Below are 5368 nucleotides of genomic sequence, written 5' to 3' on the forward strand. Positions count from 1 at the left end.
TTTCCCGATCCCCGCGCGCGTCCCTCTCTAGACGCTGGAAGCGACCGCGTGCCGGAAAATGCCGCCGGGGCGGCGCGCAGGCGGCGGAGCGGGGCCCCGGCTTTCCCCGCCCCTCCTGCCGCCATCTTTGGAAGGTCAAGCGAGTCGTCGCCGTCCCGCCGCGTCCCTGTCTCGTCCCGCCGCGTTCCCGCCGCCTCCCCGTGCTTCCCCGCCGTCTCCACTCTGACACGATCCGCCCCCGTCCCGGACCCCCTCCGCTGCAGGGAAATGCAGGAGAACGCGAAAGCATCGGGGCAGAGCAGCCGCTGGAGGTGCCCGAGCCGTCTCCCCCTTGCCCGCAGGGCCGGAGTTGCCCACCGCCGGGAGCTGACAGGTACGCTGACAGCACGGGCGGCTCCGGCACGCTTTGCCTCGCTGTGTTCCGGTGCCGTGCTGCTGCGGGAGGACGGGGCCAGCGCTCCAAAGGCCAGCGCAGAGCGCTGGCGAATGGGAGGCGAGGAAGGCTTGGGCTAAGGATGGATTGAAACCGGGCTGCCTGTAAGTGCGCAGAGAGACCTTTGTCGTCCACGCTGCCAAAAGGAGCACCTGGTACGCCCTATAGGTGTGCCTTGTGTTTCACGTGTTTTCATTTCCTGTTTGTGTCATCCCAAAAAGCAGGGACGGAGCAAATGGGACTGGTTCCCACTGTTGCTGTGTGAAGGCTTTTTACAGGCTGCTGTATTGATGTCATCTTTTTTTCACCCCAAGCTTGGCTTCTCCCATCCTTTTCCCGTGGCTGCTGAATTGGGTGTTCCCAGGAGGGCTGGGTTCCTCAGCAGGGGGTCTTAGGAGTTGCTGTGGATTCTGATTTTTCTGAAGCTGTATGGAGGCGTGCTAGCGAATCAGCTCTTTTCTCTCCTGAAAAGCTTTCCATCTATGTCCACCCGTGCGTCTCTGTGTTTTAATCACGTAGGCGGACGCGTTGAGGTTTTTGCTTTCTAGGCCAAAAGCTGAGGCAGATGACTGTTTGCTTTGTCTGTGTGAGGAGTGGCATTTGTGCTGGAGAGCTGCGGTTGGGAGGAAAAGATGGACTAAAGGTGCTCTGGGGACGGGCACGGGAGGAAACGCTTGCAGAGAAAGGCAAGGCAGTGATGATTGCGGAGGAGAAATGAGAGGTGGTTGCTTCCGATCCGTGGGGACTTTCCTTGGGAGTGATGGATCAGAGAGCGTACGGAAGCAGAGAGCATCTTCTGGCTGTTGCTGCTCCGTAAACTTCTCCCTGGCTTCACAGGTCCGTGCTGGAGAGTGGGAGAAGGGTCCCTGCTGGCTGCCGTGTCCTGGGTGGGCACAGAGCTCTGACCTTGGCCAGATGGGCTGGTGAGTATTGAATCAATCCCTGCCTCCTCGTGAACAAGTTGTTTGAAGGAGTTTGAGGCAGGGACGGCTTTTAGCCGGGTGCAGTTCAGTTTCTTTCTCACAGGTTTCCGGGTGTTTTGATCCTGACGTCACCAAACCCTCAGATTTGCTGAACTGGGGCTCTTACCTGTGTGACCCGTGAAATGTCCCGGAAGCTGATCGATGTCTTTGTGCTCCTGCTGTGTTCATTTGGGCTGTGCTTCAGGCTTCTCTCCCGGGGCCCTTGCCGTTGCTGTATCTCTTGGATGCCGTGCAGAACGGAATCAGGCAGCCAAGCCTCAGGTTCACCTTCTCCCTCACCCTCTGCGCTGCTCGTGTGGCACAGCAGATCCTGAAGCCAGGTACTGGAACGTGCTGCGTGTGTCACTGCTGGGGTGAAAAACAGAGCCCTGGGGAGTGTTGATCCCCTCACCTGCTCTCTGCTCGTGCGCTCTTGCCTGAGCTTTTCCTCCTGGGCAAGAGAAGGGGAGGGTGGGCAGCAATGGGAACGCGCCTCAGAGCAAAGGCCTTCTGCAGTTGCCGGGCTGTTCTCCCAGCTCGGAGCGCTGCACGCTCACTGACTGCAGCTTCCACGAATTGTCGTCCGTGCTTGTGGATTGGGAGCGCTGTCCTCCTCCACCATGCCAGCTTTTTCTCTTTACAGAGGAGCACGTGTACATAAGGGTAAAGAGATTCCTTCTGTCACACTGGTATTTGGACCTGAGAAAGGTACCAGGTTTTCTCCAGCTTTTCTACAGTTTTGATTTTGAGGTAAGAGTCCCATTTTAGGTACCCAGTAATTCTTCAGAAATGTATTAGAAACAGCCGCAAAAATACAATGAAACCTCATTCTCCCACAGGTAGTTAATTAGAAGCGTCTTTCTTCTGTTTCATATAGGAATTCAAAATGTTATTTCTGTGAGGTTTTTGTTGTCTTCTTAATACTAACGCACAATGAGTTGTGCTGTGTATGCTCTGTGAGCACAAGAAAAGAATGTTCTGCCCCGGCTAGCTACAATTCCTCTTTGAGTTTAGGTTAGTAACTTGGAGTTCAACTGAAGTATTTTAGAAACAGCAACTTGTAAAATTCCATTTCCACTGCATGTTTGGGCTGCAGACTGACTGTTCCCAATGGATGTTAGCGATTAAATTTGATAGGAATGGAAAATTGAGAAGTCCAGAACAAGCTGTGGTAATTCCTGAGCTGGCACTCAGAGGGAACCGGGGTTTTGTGCTCTTAGGAGCAGGTATCCTTTGGAAATGTCGGAATGTCTGACGGTGGTATTTTTCTTTATGGCTTCCAGTACAAAACAGCACGAGTGGATCCTCAGATTTCTTGGGGAAGGGCTGCGTGACAAACATTGCTGTGAGCTCTATGTCTACCAGAGGATTTTCCAGGTCATTCTTGCCTTTTTCAGCAGTCCTTTGTGTGACCAGGGCTCCCAGGTAAGAATTGAAAAAGAACAGTTCCCAAATACCCCAAAACCACAAAAGCTTGTATTGGCCTCGAGATCTCAAGTACCAAACAGAAAGGAATAGCTGATTCTGCCTTGGTCCTCTTGAAAATCTGTTCCTTGTTGGTTTTGTGGATGTGTGGAGGGAGAAATAATTTTGCTTGTGTCTAAACCGGTCCCATCCTTATCCCCTGAAACTGGGACCGGTTCCTGCCGTCGTGGAGCCTCACGGGGGTGCCGTGGTTTTGCTCCTGCAGTCGGGGCCTTTTCTTTTTGGGGTCTCTATTTCCCCAGCCAGCACGTTTGTCACCTGCACAGTGCTTCGGCAGGAGGGAACCTCGCCTGCCGGGAGCTCTCAGGTTTGGGAGCATCCACCCTGAGGATTTCAGGTATCAAAACCTCGGACAAAAAGAGAAAATTGTCTTGCTACCTGAATACTTCTTGTAAGAGCAGCACCTGTGGTGCGAAGCGTTGAAGGGAGAATGTCTTTCCTTCTCTGGAGTTGCTGAGAACAGGCGGTGTTCATTTTAGCTGGAAGTTGATGGGGTACCAGCCAAATTGCTCATTTTATTTTAGATAATCAGATCTTGGCTGTAAAAGAACAAGTTGCATTCTCTGTTTCAGCGTCGTATTCTGGAGATACGACGGAGTGCTGCCCGTGTCACCTCTAGAGCTGCCCATGAGCTGATAGAGGATCACAGCCTCCTCTCGGGGGTCCTGCACGGCTTAGAGAAAAGGTAACCAGCCAAGTACGGGAGAAATGGGGACAATTTCCTGTCCACGGCTGAAGAATGACGTGGCTGAGGATGAAAGCAAGGGGGACAGACCTGGAGACGGGGGCACCGAGGGCTGCACTGGCAGAACTTGCTGAACTCTGAGGTGTCCCTTGTGTTTTTGAGAAGAGAATCAAGAGGCTTTCAGGTAGTGGTAGGAGGGACGATGGTGGGGGGGCTGTGTGATTTGGGAATCACTTCCTTGACAAAGCAAAAGGACACCTTGTGCTGGTGTCTTTAGCTTTTAAATTTCAAGCACCCTCAGTTCCCATCCTGTCACAGGACCTGCTGCACAGGAAGTGGCACAGTAATGGATTTGAGCTGTCTAGAACGTTATTTCTCCTCCCCTTGCCTCTCCCTGACAAAAAAAATCTCTTCTGCAGGCACAGAGTGCCCTGACAGGTTCAGGCAAGTGCACCAAAAGTGCCCTAGAATATGGTCCCCCGTAGGAGATGGACCAGCTGCTGGTGAGGATCTGCCTTTCAAATGTGGTTTTCTTTTTTTTTCTTTTTGTTCTGTTTTATTTTGTTTTTCAGGTTTCTGGAGAACAAGGTGATAAATAAAATGATTTCCTTACTCCATCCTCTATGGCTAATAAATTTAGGAGACAAGAGAGAAAACAGGAATCGGTCCCAGATGCTGCTGTTGAGATGGATATATGATCTATCTATCTGTAGATAGATATATGTATATACGTATAGCTGTGTAGTGATAATAATGGGATTTTTTATGATACGTTGCTTCACCGTTTTATATTTTTAATAAAGTGAGATTTTAAGTTATTAGTTATGATATTTTATTATAGTTATTGGCTAAAGTAACATTTTCTTGTATTTTATTGGTATCAAGTAATTAATGTTAATCATTAATTGGTAAGAGTTTGTAATGAATTATTAAGCTATGAATATTGTTCATTAAGGTACGTCTTTTTTAACTGTAGGTATTTTCATGTGTTTATATGGGTTTTTATGTTAATGATTTGGGGTTTTGATGTTATGAATATATTAGTATTTTATTAGGTTTTTCTTGTTAGTTTAGTTGTTTGGTGTGTAGATTATTCATGAAGTATGTTTATCTATAAATGTTTTAAATTTAAGTTATAAATCTACTTGTTAAGGATTTTTGTAGAGTTCTATGTAAAAATTTAAATCGGTAGGGGAGATAAAAAGCAGTAATTATTAATGAGTATTTTAGTTTTTAATAATGATTTAAGTTATTTAGTGATGTTTTAATTCTTGAAAATATTATTTCGTTATTTTTTATTTATGTGTGATTGATTAATTTAAAATTTTTGTAATGTTTTTGTAAATTGATTTCTTGTGATTTCATCAATTTATATATTTTTTAAATGTTTTATATTTATGATTGTGTGTGAATAATAAAAAATGAACAGTTGTTTTATTTTGTAAGGTAGTATGTTTAAAGATGTTCCTATTTGGCAGTAATTTATTTAATGTTATAGATGTGTTATTGTTTCATTTGGCTAGTTAATAAGTAAGTTCATTTAATGTGGTTCAAGTGTGAGTTGTAGTTATTTTAGGTGTTAAAAGAGATGCAGAAATAATAGAATTAGGTTATTAAAAGGTCGTACTGTTTTGATACTGAGAAGTAAATTTGTGTTGGAGCGATTGGGTATTTTTGGGTGGGTGTTCTTTTTTTTTGGTTGGTTGTTTGTGTTTTTTTTGGTTTTTTTTTTTTGGTGTTTTTTTAATGTATTATTGTTAAGTTTGGTCTTAGTGGATTAATTGTTTTAAATTGTAGGTTTGC

General features: G+C 46.4%; 1 long non-coding RNA gene across 1 annotated transcript; it reads left to right on the plus strand.

The window, feature by feature from the left end:
* The first annotated feature begins 461 nt into the window (after nt 1-461).
* Nucleotides 462-1471, plus strand: LOC128817938 (uncharacterized). Its single transcript, XR_008440345.1, has 3 exons — nt 462-537; nt 1271-1356; nt 1460-1471. It is a non-coding gene; the product is annotated as an uncharacterized LOC128817938 (long non-coding RNA).
* Nucleotides 1472-5368: the final 3897 nt, after the last annotated feature.

The sequence above is a fragment of the Vidua macroura genome, chromosome 1, assembly GCF_024509145.1.
Source record: "Vidua macroura isolate BioBank_ID:100142 chromosome 1, ASM2450914v1, whole genome shotgun sequence".
NCBI classification, from domain to species: Eukaryota; Metazoa; Chordata; class Aves; order Passeriformes; family Viduidae; genus Vidua; species Vidua macroura.